This window comes from Macrotis lagotis, chromosome 8 (genome assembly GCF_037893015.1).
Source record: "Macrotis lagotis isolate mMagLag1 chromosome 8, bilby.v1.9.chrom.fasta, whole genome shotgun sequence".
NCBI lineage: Eukaryota > Metazoa > Chordata > Mammalia > Peramelemorphia > Peramelidae > Macrotis > Macrotis lagotis.
Genome location: NC_133665.1, coordinates 45,728,741 through 45,752,287, shown reverse-complemented (window position 1 = coordinate 45,752,287; position 23,547 = coordinate 45,728,741). Strand labels below are relative to the sequence as shown.

The window sequence follows — 23,547 nt, the reverse complement described above, 5'->3', positions numbered from 1 at the left end:
GACTTTTGTGAATCCCTTGGATAGCAAGGTGATCATATCAGTCAATACTTAAATTAATTCAAGCTAGAAGGTCTAATGTTGAAGCTGAAGCTTAAATATTTTGGCCACATAATAGGAAGGCAGGACTCATTGGAAAAGATCCTGATATTAGGAAAGATTGAAGGGAAAATAAAAAAAGGATGGTTGAAGATGAGATAGATAGTGTCTTGGAAACAATGAACATGAATTTGGACAGACTTTGAGAGATTATAGAGAATAGAAGGACCTAATGTGCTGCTGCCTATAGGTCACAAAGAGTTGGAATGACTGAATGACTGAACAAGAAGACACCAAAAATAGAGTTCATATATGATCCTGGAACTTCTAGGGAGACACTGGGGATATGGTCAAATCTTTGCTTTAGAAAAATCATCTTGGCAACAGGGTGGAGTATGGACTATATTGGGGAGAGATTTAAAATAAGAAGAATAGTTAGAAGAATATTGGAAACTATATAGGTGACACTAATATTGGGAACTTGGATTGTAACTATGTGAATGAAGAGAAAGAACATATAGAAGAAATGCTGTGAAATCTGCTAAGACAGATAGGTGCCATAGTTCAGGAAAATCTTATTAAGCTATGTAACCATGGGCAACAGAACCTCTGTTTGCCTCAGTTTTCTCAACTATAAAATGGAAATAATAACAACATGTACTTTGCAGGGTTCTTATGAAGATTAAATGAGATAATATTTGAAAAATGCTTACTGGCATATTATCTATTATATGCTTAAAAGATAGCCTCTAGGCAGATGGCCTTGGAGGTCTGAAATTAAAAATCAGTCAACTAGCATTTTTTAAGCATCTGCTATGTGCCTGCCAGTCACTATTTTAAGGGCACATACCTAAATCAGAAGCCTTGGAAAGTAGAATGGAGCTTTGCTAGATACTTCAAAGAAGTCTGAACCATTATCTCTGAAAAAGGTCATTCCAAAAAGAGCCTTAACAATCAATAGTACCCAGTCATTTGTCCTGGGAAGTCTGAATCTAAAAGGTAACTTGAAGCAGAGGAAAAAAGTATAGCCTAGCTTCACTGGATGGTAGTGGAGCAGACTCTAACACTAATGTTAGAGATCACAGTGAGGGTATCGGTTTGGGGATAAAAATGTGGAAATGGTGCTTTGGGGACCATAGTTAAGATTGACTGTGGTGGAGGTTGAAAATAGTTAGCTAACTGTAAGCCAGGAGGTGAGGTTAGCTGTGATTGATAGCAACAGGGGCAGTCTCATCTAATGACAACAAAGGCAGCAAAGGTATTGAGACAAATTTTCCAGCAGTAACACAATGCAACTTTACCTTGGCTTTTGTAGTGGCTTTCTCTACATTCTTTTCTCCCATCTCCACACATGTCCTGACCCACTCCTTACATTGCTTTATGATTGTTAAAAATTATTTTATTGCATGAGTTATATATAATTTAATTAAATAGTTTACTCTTTGGTTTCTGATGATTTGCCTGGTTTTTAATAAAAGTCTTCACTGGATGAGGTTTGGAAATAATAATACATTTTTGGTTTCCAGCATTGTACCAAGTATGGACTGGAAATAAATAAGGTGGACTGGTTCAACTCCATTAAACAATCATATTACTGACAAATCAGAATGTATAAGAATGAATGAAAGAGCATTTTTAAAGTACTGAGTGAGTATATGCTAAACAGTGGAGATAGAAATAAAAAAAGCAATACAGTTTCTGCTCTCAGGGAGTTTACATTCTAATAGGATAAGACAACATACAGACTGCAAATCAGATTTAAAGGCCCCAGTATTCCATGGGTTATAGTAACAAGGCAGATGCCATTTCCTTAGTGTCCTATACAGTTTTGTGACATTATGTCCATCTTTTACCCTGTTTTCTGGCCTTTTGTTAAAATGAATGCTCCTTCAGTGAGTACTACATAATTCAAAAATCCTAGAGATTGAAGAAACTCACAATGCTCAGATAGTCATAAACCTGTGCATTTTTGGTTTCACCTTATAGAATCTATGAAAAAGGTTCAACCTGATATTTATATTTGAGTTTTCATGCTTTTCCTGGGTTATCCAATACCTACATAGTTTATATACATGGTTGATTACCCTCTATGAACAGTTCGAAATCATTTTTGCTTATCTGGCCTTGCAATTCCAATATGCTGTTTTATTATTGATCCCTATTCCCATAAAATATCCCAAAGATCATCTTTAGATGACAGAAAGATGTCTATTTTAAATTTAGAGAGTCGGTAAATCCCATTGTTCCACTTCACTATTATAGATTTAATAATTAAATGGCTCACCATCCTCTCATTTTAATTAGCCTTTCCCAGTGCACCTTTGTCCACAGGTTGTACAGCCTACTCATTTAAGCTTCCTGTTATTCATTTTCTTCTGTTGACTATTTTTCATTATCTATCAGTGGAGATCATTGACAAGACACCTACACAGCAGAATTCAGTAGGATAATACAATATGATGCCACAAAGCATCTTGAGAAAGAAAGAGAGGAAAAGGCTAGATAGAAACAAATCATGGCCCTGAAGAAAGCAACTAAACACCAATCCAGAATGCCTTATCCATCTAATAGTGAGAGGTTACAGCCCCACCTACTGGAGTGAGAAATTTTTGTATACTGTCCCCAAGAGCTTAATTTATTGTTTCTTCAATAAAAAGGCCATTTACTACATTTCAATTTGTTTAGTTTTTCTTTTAGGTGTTTTTTTTTTTTTTGCAAGGCAGTGGGGTTAAGTGGCTTGCCCAAGGCCACACAGTTAGGTAATTATTGTCTGAGGCCAAATTTGAACTCAGATACTCCTGACTCCAGGACTGGTGCACTGTGCCACCTAGCTGCCCCAATTTGTTTAGTTCTTATTTCTTTGTGCAAGTTCTATTCATGATGCTCTGGTTTACCTCCTGGGAGGGGTTGTTATAACAAGGGACCATATCTCATTTCCAAAGGAAGGCAACTCCAGTTCTTTTCCTTGAGGCCAAGAGAGTATGGTATAAATGGTGGCTGATCCTGTCAACTGATCTTACAGCAGCTAAGAAACTGACACCACAGGTATGGTTTCAATGTGTCTGCAGAAATATTTGCTTAGGAAGACTACTACTAGGATAAATTATGTGCTATTAGAGGTATCATAAGGGATATAATCCCTCATCATAATACTTTAACTAGACTTTATTTTTGAATCAAAAAAAATTCTTCTCAAAACTTTAAAAATTTCAGGTATCTGAATGGATGTTGGAAGGTTATTATGGGGAGGAAGAAAATACATGTATTATTCTGGGTTTCAATATAACAGTATTTAGATTCTAGTCACATCTTCTAGACTCATGCAATTAAAAGCATTATTCAAAGGAGTCCATAGATTACCATGACAAAAGTGTACATGATACCAACAGATTTCTTGTTACAAGTTAACCACTCATTTTAAGACAGAAGTCTGCCAAGAAATTAATTTTTTGAGCTTGATTCTTCATCTATGTATTATAATATTCTTCCTTTCTATATTTTATCTTATATTTTTCACTATATTCTTCAGTATTCAGTATAAATTCTAGATTTACAATCAGAAAGCCTTGCTTGTTCCATTCATTTTCTTTTCTTTCTGACTTTAAAATGTTTTTATTAAAAGCTTAATAATAAACAATATAATTAAGCAAAATTGCTTTACAACTATCAAGTTCATTTAAATATATAAGGTATCATAGCAGTATAATGGGGGCATCTGGCACCTGTACAGACCCCATCTGTTTGACTGATGCAGCTTTTTGCTTCTGGGAGAACTGTGATGTAAAGGAAGAACCCTGGCTAAACTATGGAGCCTGCATAGATATTATATTCACTTGTGGCAAAGGAGAGATTCTTTTATTGGCTTTAGAGGCATTAAAAAGGCCTTTCAGAATCAGACATTTCCACTTTTGTCTCAGTCACTTTTGGGGATACTTTCATTCATAGTGTCTGGTGAGTGATCATAGAGCCCACAAGAAAACAGCTTTGATCTTTTGGTGTTTTCCTCTTTAGGTGAAAAGAGTGAAATCTCTGACCCCCAAGAGTTTCAAAAGATCAAAAGAGCAAGATATGGAAAGAGGGAGTCATAATCCAAGCTAGGTTTTCTAAACACTGCAACATCAAGTCCCCAAAATAGAAAAGGTGGATGATAATATTCAGGTCCTGACTCAGCAGTAACTGGACAAGGATTATTTCTGCAGAGATGCAGAACTTTTTGGAATCAGTGTTACATAGGAACTAAGCTAAGTTTTGAACCTGTTTCCCCAGAAAGTAAAGCAATATAGAGCTCTCTGAAAGCAGGGGGTGGAAGTAACATCTTTGTACTGTCTTTGAAATAAATTTTTCTTTGTTTTTTATATTTAATTTATTTATTTTAAATTTTACAATTTTCCCCCTAATCTCACTTTCATCCCCCCACCCTCCACAGAAGGCAGTCTATTTACATTGTTTCCATGGTATGTATGGATCTAGGTTGAATGTGATGAGAGAGAAATCATATCCTTGAGGGAAAAAAAAAAGTATAAGAAATAGCAAAATTACATAATAAGATAACGTGTTTTTTTTTTTAAATTCAAATTCCACAATTTTTTCTCTGGATATAGATGGTATTCTCCATTGCAGATGCCCCAAAACTGTGCCTGATTGTTGCACTGATGGATTGAGCAAGCCCATTAAGGCTGATCTTCACCCCATGTTGCTGTTAGGGCATACAATGTTTTTCTGGTTCTAATCATCTCATTTAACATCAGTTCATGCAAATCCTTCCAGGCTTCCCTGAATTCCCATCCTTCCTGGTTTCTAATATAACAATAGTGTTCCATAAAGTACATATACCACAATTTGTTCAGCCATTCCCCAATTTTTGGACATTCACTCAATTTCCAATTCTTTGCCACCACAGAGCTGCTATGAATATTTTTGTACAAGTGATGTTTTTTAATCATGTTTTCATGATCTCTTCAGGGTATAGACCCACTAGGGGTGTTGGTGGATCAAAGGGTACGCACATTTTTATTGCCCTTTGAGCATAATTCCAAATTGCTCTCCAGAAAGGCTGAATGAGTTCACAGCTCCACCAACAATGTGTTGGTTTCCCAAATTTCCCACATCCCTTCCAACATTAATCATTGTCCTTTCTGGTAATATTGGCCAGTCTGAGAGGTGTGAAGTGGTACCTCAGAGATGCTTTAATTTTCATTTCTTTAATAAGTAGTGATTTAGAGCAATTTTTCATATGACAATGGTTTGCTTTGATTTCCTCATCTGTAAATTGCCTTTGCATATCCCTTGACTATTTGTTAATTGGGGAATGGCTTGTTTTTTTTTTAATTTGACTCAGTTCTCTGTATATTTTAGAAATGAATCCTTTCTCAGAAATACTATTTGTAAAAATTGTTTCCCAATTTACTACATTTCTTTTGATCTTGGTTACAGTGGTTTTATCTGTGCAAAAGCTTTTTTAATTTAATGTAATCAAAATTATCTAGTTTGTTTTTAATGATGTTCTACAATCTCTTCCTTGGTCATAAACTACTTCCTTTCCACAGATCTGACAGGTAAACTATTCATTGATCTCCTAGTCTGCTTATAATATTGTTTTTTATATCCAAATCCTGTATTCATTTTGATCTTGTCTTGGTATAGGGTGTGAGGTATTGGTCTAATCCAAGTTTCTGCCATACTAACTTCTAATTTTCGCAAAAATTTTTTTTTTATCCCTTAAGCTGGATTCTTTGGGTTTATCAAACAGTAGATTACTATAATCATTTCCTGCTATTGTACCTAGTCTATTCCACTGATCTACCATTCTATTTCTTAGCCAATATCAGACAGTATAAATTTCTCTTTGTAAAAGTTATTTGATGTTAAATGGCTAAATAGATATAGGGTGTTAGTCATAAGCCCCTTTGAGGAGGAACACAGCCACTAGGGTTTGTTCCAATGGTATTAAGAAGAGAAACAATCAAATTTCATAGTCCTCCAGAACTCAGCAGGAAGATATAGTCAGTCTAACTCTGGTAGACCAGAGTATATGCATTACAGTAGTTTTTTTATTTTTAAATATATTTTTATTTATTTCACTAAATATTTCCAAATTACACATAAAAAAAGTTTTAACCTTCATTTTTTAAAATTTTGAATTCCACATTCTCTTCTGTCCCTCCCCTACCTCTTGAGAGTATAAGCAATTTGATATAGATTATACACAAGAAACCATGCAAATCATATTTCCATATAGCCAGGTTACAAAAGAAAATGGCGGGGGGGGGGGGAGAGGAGGCAGGGAAATCAAGAAAAATAAAGTAAAAAGAATGCTTCAATCTGCATTCAGAGTAGAACAGTTCTATCTCTAGAGGTGGATAGCATTTTTCTTTTTATCATAGGTCCTTTGGGATTGTCTTGAATCATTATTTTAACCAATCAAGTCTTTCACAATTGATCATTCTTATAATATTGCTGTTACTGTGTACAATGCTCTCCTGATTCTGCACACTTCACTTTAAATCAGTTCATGTAAGTCTTTCTCGTATAACAGTTTTTTAGTTATTCTCCATATGATCCATCCATTTTCATTTCCTTTTCCTCTTATCTCAGTCAATGGTCATAGTATTTACTCCATTTTTCAGATTGTGGGGTTTTTTTTTCACCTCACATTTTTTAATAAATATCTTTATAGATTCCTTTATATCCTTCAAACATCTCCATCTTAATTCATTGCATTGTTACTTTAATGTATCACAAATTATTTAATTTTTCCTCAACCATTAGGCTCTTACGTTGTTTCTATTTTTTATGATACAGAAGGTCCCTGTAAAAGTGACTAACTAAATAATTCTGTCTCTCTCTAAGTAACACCTTCAGAGAATATTCCCAAGATGACATTTTAGGGCCAAAGAGTATGTTTTTTAATAACTTTTACCCAGAGCTTCCAGATTATTCTCCAAAAATATTGTATAAGTTTGCAGTTCCACAGCAATAAACGAGTATAGCTGCTTTTCAACAGCCCCACCCCCACTGAGTTCCATTTCTTTTCTTTTTTTTCCTTATTAGCTTGATAGGTGTGAAGTGCTACCTTAAAATTATTCTAATTTGCATCACTTTGGTTACCTAGAGATGTCTGGTATTTTTGCAAGTAATTATTGAGGATTTGAATTTTCTTTTCTGCAAATTACTTATTCATATTCCATTCAATTTCCCTCTGCTGAAATGTGGATTTTGTTTTCTGGTAAAGATTAATCAGCTTAATTGTTCACACTCTCTGACCACACTGGTCTTTCCTCTATGTGAACAGCCTGCCTATCTTCTTATATCATGCACTAATTATTTTTATCTTTCAAACACCAACGGAAGGACAGGATGCTTTCCTTAACTGGGCATAGAGATTGGCCCTGTGATTATAATGATATAAGGAACTCACATATGAAAGAACTTTTCCTATTTGTGTGGCTTCTTTGCTTCTAGATATATCCTTTGAAGAATTCTCAATTTTTTTCATGGGCCTCTTTGCCTGCTGATGAAACTGATGAATACCTTTTCAGATTAATGTTTTTAAGTGTATCAAATAAAATTCATAGGATTGCCAAAGAAAACAATTACTAAAATATTTTTTCTTTTTTTTTTACTTTTTTTTTTTTGCAAGGCAATGGGGTTAAGTAGTTTGCCCAAGGCCACACAGCTAGGCAATTATTAAGTGTCTAAGCTAAAATATTTTTAAAACAAGTTCTTGCAGTCCTGGAGTCAGGAGAACTTGAGTTTTCCTGTTACTTGCTTTGTGATCCTGGGCAAGTTGCTTAAGCCTGATTGCCTTCAAAAAACAAACAAACAAACAAAAAAACCAAAACAAGTTTTTAGACTATAGCTTAAGAACACTGAATCTGGAGGGTTTTTAAAAATATATTCTGATTCTATAACCCTAATATTAATGACAGTAACAAAATGGAAAAATGCATAGAGAATCAGAATAAAAGAAATACAAACAAGATTATATTTTTTTTACTAAAATTATTATGTACATTCTTAAAAAGAGTAAATTTTTTAAAAGAAATATTTGGTCTGAGCAAGTCTTCTTAAGAAGTCTTCATGCTATGATAGTGAATTGTCACTATTTTTGTACTTTGTATTTTAGAAAATACAGAGAAGTCTGGATTTTTTTCTGATTCTTTAAAAAGCTTTTATCCTGATCTTAACAAAGCAAATAGTATGAGGATTTCTATATGCATTGAGAAAGAAAAGAAGGTACTGTGTATGAAACTGTGAATCTATTATTTAGGTTACGTTTTAAAATATATAACAAATTTAGTTTATAACTTTCAAAGCTATTACATTTATTTTAGGGAGCTGCCTGCAGCCTGGAGATTACACTATGTAATACTCTCAAGGTCACAGGGCCAGTATTTTTGGAGACAGATTTGGACTCAGGTCTCTCTGGTTTTGAAGCCAGCTCTTTATCTACTATGCCACATTTCTTCTCAGAGTCAAAAAACCAATCTTCAAGCAAAAGTAAATCTTAGTTCCCTTGCCATATTTAACCTGGGTACCACTATGTCCCTGTTCTTTTCTTCTCTACCCATGAGAAACCTGGGACCCAGCATGGAAAGTGGTCACTCCTAATCACTGGAACAGATCCCAGAACAACTTGACTTACTGAACCTACTTTCATTTCATGGATTGAATCCTCATGTTGGTCTGCTACTTTTTATCTATTTCCCAGTCAGCACACATACATACAGAGTAACATTTATGGCCCCAACTAGGTGTCTTGAAAATGTGAGCCATTTGTCACAAGAAAATGTGGATCAGTATAAATCAGTGACTAAATGAAAAACAAAATAAAACCTTCTAAAATCTCTTTCTTATTAAGTCAATTATATCTCAAAATTTGATAGTACTAAGAACAGGTGAAAATTGCAGAGATATACTTAGCTTCAGTCTAAAGAAAAATGTCCTCATGACAAACAGTTGTTTAAAAATGAAATTTGTTGGTTCAAGAGGAAGTGGGATCCTCATTACTGTAGATCTTTAAGAAGATATTTCATATCTATTTGTCACTGGTGATTCTCTCCATTTCTTAATGATCTTATGGAGAGGATTCTTATTTCGATTGTACTGTATGGCTGACAAAATCCCTTCCAAATCAGAAATTCTGTGTGAACCAAGCACCTGAATATGTGAAGGATATACATGATGCAGTGGAGCTGGAGTCAGAGGGGCTCAGTACAAATCTTTTCCATTTACTACCTATGTAGTTGTATGTATACTAATTACTCTGGGTCATAGTTTCTTCAGTTGTAAAAAATGAAGAGGTTAACACTGAAATCCCTTCCTCTTCTAAAACTATGAACCTATGATCCTATGTGCAAAAAAAGCATGGCGTGAAAAGCTGAGCTGCTGCTTAGAAGAGACCTTAGGAAATAGAGAGAATTTAACTAGTAGGAACTTGGAGACGCATAGATATAGATTTTTTTTCAAATCTAATTGGAGGGGGGCGTGGCTAGGTGGCACAGTGGATAAAGCACCAGCCTTGGAGTCAAGAGTACCTGGGGTCAAATCCGTTCTCAGACACTAAATAGTTACATAGCTGTGTGGCCTTGGGCAAGCCACTTAACCCTATTTGCCTTGCAAAAAAACCCTAAAACAAACAAACAAATCTAATTGGAGATACACACACACACACACACAAACACAAACATATATATTATATTCTTGGATATATACTTGGAAATACACACACACACACACACACACACACCCCTCCTTTTCTCCATGAAGTCACTTTAATGGTTTAAAAAATAAAGAGAGAGAGAGGTTAAGGGTTCACAATGGAGGGAGAATAACATTCAGTTCAGAAGAATATTTGTAGATTATATTTTTCTGAGTAAACTCAGATTACCTAGAAAGAAGAAAAGACAGAATCTTTGAGAAGACATTTAAAAAAGGAATCATGGACCAAGAATAAACTGTCTTGATATATTTATAAGGGAAAAATCAATTAAAAGATGCCTATAGAGTTGAAATATATAGAAAGGCAGTGTGGTTTCCTTGAAAGAACATTGGTTTTAGTCTTGTATGATCTTAGGGAAGTTACTTAGCTTAGTTGTGGGTCTCATTTTTCTACTCTATAAAATGAAGGTGAAATGATTCATAAAAATACCTTTCAATTCTGACATTCTGAGATGGTATAAAAAAACTGTCTATCTTATCTTGTTGTTTATGGTGAAGTAAATTAAACAATGAACATAAACTTGGAAAAATAGAAGAGAATGGAAGACTTGGCAAGCTGTGCTCCACAGAGTCACAAAACATCAGATGCAATTATACAATAAAGATGAAGTAATCATTCTTTCTCACAGGCCTAAGGATACATTGGTAAGGTGGTGAGCAGCTACAAGTAGGCTAGTAGGAGGTGCTACATTCCTAAGCCTCAGATAATATCCACAACACAAAGCCCAAGGAGTGTAACTGAAGCCAAAAGAAAGGACAAGTGGTTAGTAAAGCAGGCATAAAATACAAATAAATTTTGTATTAAGAACAATTCACCACAGCTTATTACTCAAGTTATGAAAGATAAGGTCAGATATTTATCTTGTAGGCTTAGGACATAAATAATGCAAATACGTTCTTTGGGGCTTTTCTCTCTTTAAATAATAAAAAATAATTGTGAATTGAAAATACCAAAATTCAGCAGTAAGGAAACCCTCTGAATAAGAATAATTTGACATTGAGGGCAGGGTGTAGATGGAGGGAAAAGTATGGCATTAGTAAAGATCTAGGATTGAGCCTTGTATCACATGAACGTGGTCCATGGGCAGGTCATTTAAGCTCTTTTGCTTTTGTCATCTTCTGTGTAAGAAAGGGATAATAATGCTTGCCTTATTTGCTTCACTGCCTTGCCAAGAGGATCAAATGAAATAACATACATGAAAATTTGGGGAAAAAATATGTAGAGTACAAAAGATAACTCTGTTCAGAGGGTCCCTTTTGCTTGAAGGGCCTAGTTATACTTTAGGGACTCCTCACTTCAATGGTTCATTGACCTTAACCAGACGAAACTTCCAAACTTTTGACAAATCTCTAATGGTAGAACCAGCTCACCTTTCGAACACTTGTGAGTATTCAGGCTTACAAATATCAAACCATTTACATTATAAGACCTGTAGGGGTACTGAAACATATGCCTCCCCTTCCTCCTTTTGGTGGATTCCCTTATGGTATCCCTAGAGATCTGCAGTCTCTGTGACCCTCAGTACCACCTAGATTGGACTCCAGTGAGAAGCTAAGGCAGGAACAAGGTTCCCCCATTTCCAAACAGGGATCAATTTTCCCTGCAAGATGACAAAGCTGTGCCTAGGACATAACTGGCCCCTGCCTCATCTGACATAACTTTATGGTCCCCTAAGGGCATTAAAAAGTGCCACTCACATCAAGTTCGGGTCACTCTGATTTGTTCTATGAAGACAACAGGAGTTGCTACATCTTGCTCTATTGGCCAAATGAGCTTGCCTATGGAGATGAGGACTATGGTCAGAAATACTAAGTATCATTACTGTGTTGTGAGAGCTTCATTTCAACATTAAACTTAACCTAACAGGTTGTATTGGGTTTGCCTCTAACTGGGGGAAGGTTAAGCTTAGTTCTACATTTCTTACCACTTTGAGGCAGAGAATTAGACTTGAGTCTGGCAGACAGGAGTTCAAATTTTGCTTGGATACATAATAGTTGTGTGTATCATGACTCTGGGAATGATTTAATTTTGCTCAATATCCTCCTCTGTAAATTTGAGACAATAATTGAAGGAATGTACCCCAAACCAATAGTACCCTGACTCTCCCATAGTACCCATTAGAATAAAATAGCAAGTAAACCTTGACCTAACTCCTGTTTAGGTCAGTCAATAAGAAAATAGTAGAGGGTGTAGACCCAGAACCTGGGAAATAAGTCACAGAAGGGACTCTTCCTAGAGCAACTCCTAGGTACTGTCTTGGGTGAACTTATGACAAAGTCAAGTTAATTGTGACATCATTATCATACATTAATATATCACCAAATGGACTTTTTTGTATGTGTTCTGGGTAACTTCACACAGTTGCACCAAAATAATGGTCCCTTCATAGGAAAAAACCACTCTCCACCCCCTACTACCTGTTGAAAACAATTCCTTCCTTCCGGTCCTTTAAAAACCCTTGCTTGATTCACTCAGTTACTAACTTCTACAAGAAGTCTAGCCAGCTGATCATTAATAAATGTCATTGCTTAGTTCCAGAGAAGGTTTGAATCTTAATTCTTTAGACACAGACCTTATCACTGGAACAAAGGTTATGTGCAGATGCCAGAAGATAAGCTGGTATAAGTAATATCCATGATTCTACAGATAATTCCTCTTGGGTTCGCAATATGAGCCATCTTCAACTCCTCACTCTTTCTTTCCACCCACCCAAACAGCTGTAAAATCTTACAAATACCTTTACATCACTCCCATTTCCCTTTACTCCACTCCCACAATGACTCTCTCTGCTTCAGACCCTCACCACCTCTCTCCTAGACTACTGCAATTGTTGTTCATAGCTTTCTTATATTCCAATTTCTCCTTTCTCAAATATGTCTGAAGCAAAGATGCCAAATTGATAATAATATCGGTCATTTTACCCCCCCCCATGCATGAAGCTTCAGTGGCTCCTTATTGCATCAAGGATAAAATAAAAATGCTTTTTTGGCATTTAAAGTTCTTCATAATTAGATTCCAACTTATCTTTCCCACTATACATTACTCTTTAGGTTCCAGTTAAACTAGTTTACCTTATATTTCTCCAAATATCTGTTTCTCTCTTCTGTCTTTGAATTGAGCTGTTTACCCATTCTTTCTGTTATCCGTTGCAAGTACCACCTTTTAAGTCATTCCTGATCCCTGAGTATATGTTCTTTGCCCCAAGTCCTAAATTATTTTGAATTTACTGACTCTTGTCTCTGTCTAGATATTCACACACAAATATAATATATATTTACTTGAATATATATTTATATATATATATATATTTTTTCTATTCCATGAGAGGCAGCACCTAGTTATCAGATAATCAGGTGGTTTGGGAGACAGACATTTTGATTCTGTCAACTGCTTGCTCCTACTACTCTGAACAAATCACCTAACCCTTCAGTGTTATAGGCAAGTCTCTAAAACTGTAAATTGCAGAGTGGCTGACATTGGTAGAGGGAGTTTCTTCTTCTGGGGGCTTTCTCTACCAAAGAAATCTTTACAGGTATAGTCTTGTCCATAGTCTTGTGTTTTTCTTAAGTTGTTTTTGGAAGGCAATGGAGTTAAGTGGCTTGCCCAAGGCCACACAGCTAGGTAATCATTAAGTGTCTGAGGCTGGATTTGAACTCAGGTACGCCTGACTCCAGGACCGGTGCTCTATCCACTGCACCACCTAGCTGCCCCAGGAACTCCATTTTTAAGATGAGTTACCAGGCTGAGGAATACTTCGCACTCCCGTTTTCCAAAAGAAGGAGGAGTGAGATGCAGATTCGGGTCTCGAGACAGGCTCCAAAATGGATTCTTTCGATCATCGATTGACTTGTCCTGAAACGGTGGCTAGGTTTCCCCCAGGCCGACCCGGAAGTACCTGTGAAGCGCCAACTCAGGAAAGTCCTTCCTCGGGTCAGAGCGTGCTCACGTAAGACCCGAGCCTGCGATCTGCGTCTGCGCATGCTCCATATTTATCCTTTCTTCCCCCCCCGCCCCGCCCCCGCCGCTATATTTTGCAGCTCTTCAGGAAGCGCTAACCTGACCGCGCATGTGCAGTGCGCGCATCAAAGTCACGCGCTTCGTAATAGTTTTCTCCTGTCAGATTCCTAGTTCTCGCGGGAGCGCCAGACTAGCCGCGGATTGGTCGGCGAGCTGTTGACACATGCTCCCTCCCCCGCCCCCATAACCCCCCGCGCGCTTGCTGGCGGTCCGACTGGCCCGAGTGATGAAGGGTGATTTTGGCCACCTCAAGAGTATCCCGGCGCCTCGGACCCTCCGGCGGCCCCTTAATCATCCTCTGCCCCACTCCGGGCCCCCCCCCCCAGACCCTGACGGAGCCCCTTCAGAAAGCCCCGTTTGTTTTTCTGACGTAATTCAGTTCCGCAAACTTTTCCTCCAGAGTCTCCAGAGTCAGGTACTGCGTGTGCTAGCCAGGGCCCGGGGCTGCCGGGAGAGTAGCAGGTAGACGGGCCTAAGAAGATGGAGAGCGGAAAGCCTTCTTTCTGAGGCCAGGACCTAGGTGGAGAGAAGGAGAGAGGGCGAGCAGAGGGTCCGAGACAGGCTCCAGGCGAGGGGCGAGGCCACAGCTGCCCGGAGGAGGGGGCACTGGAAAGGGAAGGGCTTAAACGTTGGGGGGGGGCTGCCCATCCCGGGCGTCAGAGGCTGCTGGAGTAGGGGTGCCGGGAAGAAGCGCCAGGCAGCTCTGAAAGCTACCGGTGGAAACGTCTTTAAAAGGGCTTACTTCGGGGCGGCTAGGTGGCGCAGTGGGTAGAGCGCCGGAGTCAGGAGGACCTGAGTTCAAATGGGCCCTCACCTAATAATTCCCTAGCTGTGTGGCTTTGGGCAAGTCACTTAACCCCATTGCCCAGCAAAAACCTAAAATAAAAGGACTTCCAGACAGAGAGGTGATGGACTGATAGCTAGAATGAGAAGGAATCTTTGGAGTTGGGCAATGTAGAGATTTGTTTAGTTTCATTAGGCCTTATTAGAAGACTTTTTTCGGAAGGGGGGGATTTGGGAGGATAAATGAACAAAAATTAATTAAAAAAACAAGTTGTGCACATAATAGAGATTTGTGGTTTCATATGCAGTTCTTTTAATTTCAGAGTAGAAATTATTTTGACAAAAACCTAATCAGAAAAAAAATCACAGAAGCAGGATAAGAGAATAGGCTTATTTGGGGCAGAACATCTTTAAGAGGGGAAAAGTATGAGCTATATAAGCAATGAAAAGTTTGGACGTTTTTAACTAGAGGGGTCAGTAAAGAAAAGAAAAGACTTTTACATAGATATCAGTGTCAAGAATACAGTAGAGCAAGCATAGAATGAATTCAGGAATTAGAGTTGAAGTTATCTATTTCAGTAATCCAGGTTCAAATAAATGAGGACTTAAGCCAGTTTGTAGGAGAAGCTTCTTTAGGCTAGGTGGAGATTTAGCTATTAGGAATGCATATTTTGACAGTCTCCAAATTCTTCTAAAGTTGATCTGATTTTTACCTCTTTAGAAGGTTTAGAAATGACACCTGAGATTCCCTATAGAAAACATTACTATTCCTGAAACTTGATTGCTTTTCTTTTTCTGTGAACTTTGTAGTTTGGGGCACTTGAGACTGCGGAGGACCCTAAAGAGCAAGTCAGAAATAGCATGAAAATACCAATAGTGCCATTTTTGTAGTCTGTTAATTGGAAATGAATATTTGCTGAATGTTATTAGAGACCCTTTTCTCCAAATTCTTCTAAAGTTGGTCTGATTATTACCTCTTTAGAGGGTTTAGAAATGACACCTTAGATTCCCTATAGAAAACATTACTATTCCTGAAACTTGATTGCTTTTCTTTTTCTATGAACTTTGTAGTTTGGAACCCTAAAGAGCAAGTCAGAAATGGCATGAAAATATCAGTAGTGCCATTTTTGTAGTCTATTAATTGGAAATGAATATTTGCTGAATGTTATTAGAGACCCTTTGAAGTGTTGTGTTTTCATATCAATGTTCCATTTCAACAAAATCTTCTAAACTAAGTTTCCCTGTTTTCCTTAACTGAGCCATTTTCCAAGATAAAAATGAGTTGCTCATCTCCTTAAGGGTTAATTACTACTATGAGTTTTGTTTTGCTTTAGAAAACACATGCCAATTCTAATTACTACATGTGTACCTAGAGGAGCTAGTAATGATTGGTTTTTGTTTTTCCCAGATAGAGGTAAAAGAGCCTTTGCTGAGGTTGTTGATTGGGTCTTGCAGGCACTTGAACTTCCTGAACCTCAGTTCCTTGATTTATAAAATAAATATATGAAATTCCTGCTTGCCCACTTAGTAGGGCTATAGGTAGGAGTAAAAGAGAAAATATATCTTAAAATGTTTGGTAAACCTGAAAGTTCTATATACATGCCAACTTTTTTTTGTAATTTAGCAGAAAAAAAACACAACTTTAAGCTCTTGAACCTTTGGGGGGGGGGCAGGAATTGCCCCAATCTATTCTCTATGCCATTGTGACTCTCAAAAATTAAGAAAACTAAGTATCAATCAAGAAACATTTATTAATTGCCTACTTTATGCCAGCTACTAAGGGAATCAGCTAAGCTCTGGGGCATACAAAGAGGTAAGACAGTCCTTATGCTCAAGTAATTTATAATCTAATGGAGGAGACAGATGTAACCAAATACAGACAAAGCAAACTATATTCAGGATAAATAGGAAATAATAAAGGTTAGGCACTAAAATAAGAGGGCTTTGTGTAAAAGAATTATAGTTGGCATCTAAAGGAACCTAGGCAAGTCAGTAGGCAGAGTTGAAAAGGGAAAGTGTTTTTAGGCATAGGAATAGCCAGAGAAAATTCTCATGCTGCAAAGTTTGAATCCAGTGGATCAGAGTAAACTTGATGGGAGAAGACATAAGAAAACTGGAAAGATAGGAAGGGGTTAGGTTATAACTGTCTTTGAATGACTTGAGGATTTTGTATTTGATCTTGAAGGTAACAGTCACTGGAGTTTGTTAAGTAGAGGTTTGAAAAGATTGGACCTGTATATTAGGCGAATTAATGTAAGTGACTGAATGAAGGATGAATTAGGGTGGAGAGAGAGAGAGAGACTTGAGGCCCACTAGCAGTCTAGTGTTGTAATTCAGAGTGTTGGCTGTGGCAGAGGAGAGAAGGGGGGAGAATTCTCGAAATTTTCAAAGGTGAAATCAACAGACCTTGGCAACAAATTGGATATGAAGGACAAAGAAATAGTTAACAGCAGGATGGCACCTTCATTGTGAGCCTAAAGAAGTGGGAAAATAGTATTGCTCTCTATAATAATATGGAAGGCTATGGGGAAAAAAATAAAGAATTCTATTTTGGACTTGTTAAGCATTTGATGTCTATAGGACATCTAGTTCAAGATGTCTGAAAAGCAATTGTAAAATTCAAAAAAAGATCAGCCGAGAGGTTGGGGCTGGAATAGGAGATTTGAGAATCATTAGCATAATGAGTAATTGAGTCCAGGGGAGCAGAGGGAAAAGAGAAGAGAGCCCAGGACAGAAATTCTTGCAGACAGAATCTTCCTGTATACTTTAATATTTCAGCGTCTCAAACAAGATTCCATATTTTCATACTTACTGATGTAAAACAGAAAGTTTGTAACAAATTCAGAAACCAAACTACAGAAAATCTCAGGTTAGACAGTAGTAGGATCTTATTTTTCCCAGGAACTGAACTTTTGTCTAGATCTTTGGAATATGATGTTTATATGACTTAAAAACTGAAAGTTACTTTTAAAAATACAATTGAATATATTTATGATAGAGTACATTTGAAAGTAAAAGCTTTTTCAATTGAAATTTTATTTTTCCACTTACCTGCTATGTTTTTCAACATTCATCCATTTGCACATTTATGAGTTCCACATTTTTCTACCATCCTTCCTTCCCTCCCCCCCTCTCCATGGGGGCAACAGTCTGTAAAGATTGTATATGTACATTCATGTTTAACATATTTACATATTAGTCCTTGTGAAAAAGGAAGTGGAACTAAGGGAAAAAATTTTCTTTAAAAAGTGAGCATAATAGGCATTCAAACTCCATGTTTTTTTCTGTGGATGTGTGAATGGCATTATCCTAAGCAGGTCTCTCAGAATTGTCCTTGAGCTCTGATCTCCTGAGAGCAACTGTGTCTATTATAGTTGATCATCTTACAATGTTAATATATACAATGGTCTCTTGATTCTGCTTGCTTCAGTTAACATCAGTTCATGTAAATTTTCCCATGCTTCTCTAAAATCCAACTTAGAACAATAATACTCCATAACATTCATATACCATAACTTGCCCCATTTGATGGGCATCCCCTAAATTTCCAATTTGTTACTTCAAAAAAGAGCTCCTTTAAATATTTTTTGAATATATGATATTTTTCCCATTTTTTATGATTTCTTTGGTATATAGACCTAGTATAGTATTGCTGAATCAAAAAGGTATGATCAGTTCTATTTTTAGTTCCAGATTACTTTGCAGACTGACTGGATCAGTTTTTTTTTAAAGAATTTTTAGGGTAGCCAGGTGATGCCATAGATCAAGCACCAGCCCTAGAGTCAGGGGGACCTGAATTCAAATGTGACCTGAAACATTTAATAATTACCTAGCTGTGTGACCTTGGATAAGTCACTTAACCCCATTGCCTTAAATTAAAATTTTTTTTTAAGAATTTATAAAAATAAATCAACAAATCCTTAGAAATGCGACATTAAGTAGAAGAGGAAACTTTCAACATAAAATGGCTTTTTTTGTGGAACTGGGGTGAATTGGAGCATTTTTCTATTGAAATAACATTATTATTGTAGGCCAGCCTACCAAAAAACCTATTAGAAAATAAAGAAAATATAGGGAAATAACAATTCAATAAAGTTATCTTTAGATGTTATCTTACATGCCTGTCTTTGTATTATTTATATTTTTTATCTTTTTCCCATTTCCAGAACTCTTTAAGAAGTCTCTCCTTGACAGGAAACCAATGTTTTATACTTATTTGAATTTCAGATGCCTAGCATAGTACTGCATACAGAGTAGGCAGTTGTCTAAAGATTTAACTGAACTAATGAGTAGTAAAAGATAAGGTGGGAAAAGGGGTCACAAGGCCAAATACACATCCTCATATAGCATGATCTCTAGGTATCTTACTGTTTTGGTTGTCTTTGAATGCTCTCTAGAGTACTTCCCAAAATGTGGTACCCAGATAATGTTGCATTTGTGACCTTACCAGGGCAAAGCTCCTTCTTGTTTGCCTCTTTTCCTCTTTGATATATATAACATATACCTACTGTGTTCTGTCTACCAATTACAGCCCTTTGACATTTGAGAGGATTAGGGACACAGGACCCCAGCAAATGTGAAAAACTGAATAAGAAGCCCGATCCCCAAACCTTTATTTTTAATATTCTGGTCATACATAAATAAAATAGCATACTGTACACATTATAAAAAAGTTGCAGATTTCTTCATGCTAGAAATTGTCTTGTATGTTGTGTGGAGTCTTCACAACCACAGTTAGCTGCAGTGACTGCTTCATGTATTTCCTTCTATGAAAAGCACAAGGTACAAGAGTTTCCAAAGGGTTGTATAGTCCATAGTTCTTTAGCACATTGAATCTTTAGCAAAATATAACTGTTTATAACAAATTTATATATGTATACTTTTGATAGTAAATGATAAAATAGATTAATGGTTTCAGTATTTATGCATTAACTAAAATTTTTAAAGTTTTCTTTACATATCTATATATCTATATCTATATCTATATCTATACACACATCATCTGCAGTATGCCTCAAATCTCCAAAAATTCCTATTATCAATAGCCACACTGTGAATAAACTAAAACCATATTTGAAATCCTGGAGTGTTGAGGGGATTGCCTTACTTTATTAGCTTTTTAACAGTTGGCCCCCAGTCTCATACTCCTTGCTTGCCATTTTCTGTTAAGGTTAACCTACTTATGAGGCCACTTTGCCTAAGTTGTTTCCCACATGTGAAATAGTCTACCTATCTTCGTTTCATCATGTGCTATGCCACTTCCTTATTTCAAACCTCAACTAAAGGATAGGGTACTTTCACCCACAAAGTGCAAGTAAATCTTAGCTCCCTAGCTACATCCAGTCTGAGCACTACTTTTTTCTTTGCTTTTCTTAAGTCAGAAACTTGGGCCACAGCATTGAAAATTATATTAAATTATATTTTTAGATTATTTTAATTTAATATTAAAACATAACTCAGAGCACAGAGTTACTGAACCTCATTTCATGGGTTGTATCCCCTTGTTGATTTACCACAATATAATTTATAACCACATCCACGTGTCTTGAAAATGCGAGCCAATTATCACTAGGAGGATGTAGATCAGCACAAATCTGTGTGAAATAATGGAAAAACATGCAAAATATCTGTCATAGTCAGTTAAGACATTAGTGATATCATGAAGAATATTCTTGTTTTAAGTTGTATTAGGTGGCTTCCAAGGTCCCTTCCAAATTTGAGATTCTCTGTAAATTAAATGCTTGACCATATGAGAGACAAAGTTGATGCAGTGGCTAGAACACTGGGTCTGGAGTCAGAAAACCTCAGTGCAAAGATTCGTTCTAGCTGGCACATAGTAAGACTTTAATAAATGTTTATTGATTGATTGAAATTTTTAATCTTAGAATTTTTCCCATTTCCAAATATTCACTTTCTTTAAGTGGAGTATGCCTGAATCATCTAATCATTTCAACTAGTCCTAGTTCTGTCTAATGGAATTGCTTATTTCATTTAATCCCAATTTTATTTAATATCCATTTCCAGCTTCTGAATTGCCTAGTTTAAAAAAATAATTAAAACTACAACTGAAGAAAACATTTTGATTATACTTTCACAAGTTGAAGTTACAGGACTGTGCCCAAGCTGAGTTTTCAAGTAAGATTAGTTTTATCATTTAGATTTCCTTTTATTTTTACGCACTCTCTCCATTTTCAGGCATTCCTTTATGTTTTCTTCATATCATACCAAAACTTACTTTTGAAAGAATATCTGATAGATTGATAGCTTGTATTTTCATCTTTAAAAAGACATGTTCCAAAAAATAAATAAGAAGACATTTTCCTTATATGACCATGGATAAGATTGATAAGAGTGAAGAATGATTAGAAGTGGAGAAGTAAGGCATGTCTGGCAGCAGATAGAGAATGAAGCAATAACCTATTGGTGTCTCATGACTCATTTAGAGACTACATTGTGTGACAGAATTTTGGGGTAAATGGTATCAAAAATACATTTGATATTAAGACTTACAAAGAGATTTCCTTACAACAAGAGTGTGGGAATGAGTTTTTACTCACATTAAAAGAAGTTCCTGAAATGTGGTTGATATTTTATGAAACTTAGTTTTAATATTTTAAAAGTTCTTTAAATGCCTTAACTCACCTGATTCATTATCTCTCTGGGGGTAAGCACCAAAATATTATTCCAGTTTTCCTAATAAGGATCTTGGGTCTCAGATTAACTGGTAAGTGTCAAGTGGGATTCAAGTGTAGGTTTCTTATGGTTCAAAGTCCAGTATTCTTTCTAGTGCACTGCCTCAGTGATGTTGACATATATATATATATATATAGTTCTTTAATGTTTATTAAATACTTTATTGTAGAATCTCATTTGATCCTTATACCAGCTTTTTTTCATGAGTTCTCAGATATTTCTTAGATTCATTTTATATCTAAAAATGACAAAACTTATATTATTTCCCCAAATGCATATCTTGCAGTTAACTACCTACCATACCTCCTAATATGAGTTCTAGGTGATTATAACAGATTTTCCATTCTTTATTATATACTGTTCTCCCTCCTGTTGCCTGCCCTTCCTTTAGTTTTTCACTCCCTGTGTATTTGTTTTATTGTTTTCTCTTATATTACCTGTTCTTTTTTGATGAAGTACCTGTTCAGTAATTCTGCACTAGTCATTAACTTCTGGGGGAATCGGAGAGACTTTCTGTTTCACAGTTTTTATTTATAATCATGAAGCACTTATGTGAAAAGCAGTTTTATCTTAGAGAACAGATAATAGTCTTGGAGTCAGAATTCAAATTCTGTTTCTAATGCATACCAGCTCAGTGACCACAAGCAAGACCTTTTACCTTTGCCTCTTAATGCTCCTGATAGCTTTTATAAGACTGAAAATCATAGTTGAGCTTTATCAATGGAAGGAATTTCTCCAGAAGAATGTAATCAAAAGTATAGACCCAAAAAAAAAAAAGTAGGCCATTCAAACTCAGCTTGGGTTGTAGGTTAAGTTGAGGCAAATGAACTTGCAATTCAGGATTTAGCAGTAAGAGTTTTTCCTTTCTTTAGAGAATAGTGCCATGATTATTTAGGGATCTGTAATCAATAAATATGTTATTAGTATAAAATTAGACCTTTTTAGCTTGTTTATTTTGGCAGGGTAAAGAGCTACTTGGAGACCTCTCTACTACTGGACCTACCTTCACCTAAGGATTTATACTGTTTTTGTGACTTAACGGTACTACCTTGTATGGGTCATCAGTAAGAGGAAAACATTTTCCCCAAACTCAAAAAATCAGAGGAGTCCCCTTTTCCCCCCCCCCAGGAGTGCCTTTGTTTCTCTCTGGGGCCTATGTCATACCTGGGTCTTATAATAATAATACTGCCTTAGGTGGGGCTTAGTAAGGGAGAGGGATCTTAGGTTCTGGAAACTACTAGTACTGTCTTACAATTGATCCTTTATTGGGAGTTCCCCTTTGTTTACAAATTAAAGAATTTCAGAGATGGAAGGGACTTTGGTAGCTCCAGTCTTAACTTACACCATTCATTAAACTTTATTATTGTATACTATGTGCCAGCCATTGTGCTAAACACTAGGGGATACAAAAAGAAACTAAAGACAGACTCTCCCTTCAAGAAGCTCACAATCTACTGAATATCACCTGGAAAAGAATCCACTCTAAACATAGCTGGAAAAATGATTGTCCTGTCTTTGAAGATTATCAGGGAAGGTAGCCTACTTTTTCCTGAATCAGATCATTTCACTTTGGGATAGCTCTGATTATTAGGAAGTTTTCTTTAGATGATATAAATGTGTCCATTTGTGTCTGAAACTTCCACCCTTAGCTTTATGGCATCCCTTTTCCATGTGCCAGTCCTTAGGATAGTGAGGATAGCTGTCATGGCTCTTCTAAATCTTCTCCATGCTCAGCAGTCTCAGTACCTTCAACCAATCCTAATAGCATGAATTTGGTTACCCTTTTTTGGATGCTTTCCAGCTTATTAATGTCCATAAAATGTAGCACTTACAACTAATTGTGATACTCAAAATGTGATCTGATCAGTATAGAATCCATTCCTCATTTTCATATTCTATATTTGTCCCCAGGCACATTTCACATTTCATCTAGTCATCCACTAGGACTCAGCCAGCTAGGCATCTTGACTTCTGTTCTTTTTTCTCTAACAGATTGGGGTCTCCAGGGACCTTCCTCCTCTTCCTCCCTTACCAAGAGAAACTTAATCAACTCAGCTTTGGGACTTTGGTTGGGGGTTAAGATGTGATGATTACAGGGTGAGTGAAAAATTAAACTATTTGCCATCTATAAAAACATCAGGGCCTTCTTGGAACATCTTGCTGCTACCTCTACTTCTCTATGTGCAATCCCACCCTTCTAAATTTCTGCTTTCTATTTCTCTAGAGAAGATCAGATCAATAAATGCTGACTACAGTCTGAGATGACTTAATTTACTTTTCTGACTGACTATACTAAT

General features: G+C 36.4%; 2 protein-coding genes across 9 annotated transcripts in view; one reads left to right on the top strand and one right to left on the bottom strand.

Moving 5' to 3' along the window:
* GRID2IP (Grid2 interacting protein) overlaps positions 1-23,547 on the bottom strand; it is an 898,914-nt gene that overhangs the window by 180,186 nt on the left and 695,181 nt on the right. For 4 of the 5 annotated variants that reach the window (XM_074196786.1, XM_074196789.1, XM_074196788.1 and 1 more), the window contains exon 1: positions 13,653-13,734. The exons of the other annotated variant lie outside the window; for it this stretch is intronic. The gene's annotated coding sequence lies outside the window, so the exon portion shown is untranslated. Of the gene's footprint in view, positions 1-13,652; positions 13,735-23,547 lie in introns of those variants that run through there. 5 annotated transcript variants of the gene reach the window in all.
* The window catches only part of ZDHHC4 (zDHHC palmitoyltransferase 4), a 36,548-nt gene continuing 24,079 nt past the window's right edge, over positions 11,079-23,547 (top strand). The window contains exons 1-2 of one of the 4 annotated variants that reach the window (XM_074196798.1): positions 11,079-11,140; positions 23,243-23,347. The gene's annotated coding sequence lies outside the window, so the exon portion shown is untranslated. Of the gene's footprint in view, positions 11,141-13,961; positions 23,348-23,547 lie in introns of those variants that run through there. The other 3 variants (XM_074196797.1, XM_074196799.1, XM_074196796.1) reach the window with 3 other exon arrangements.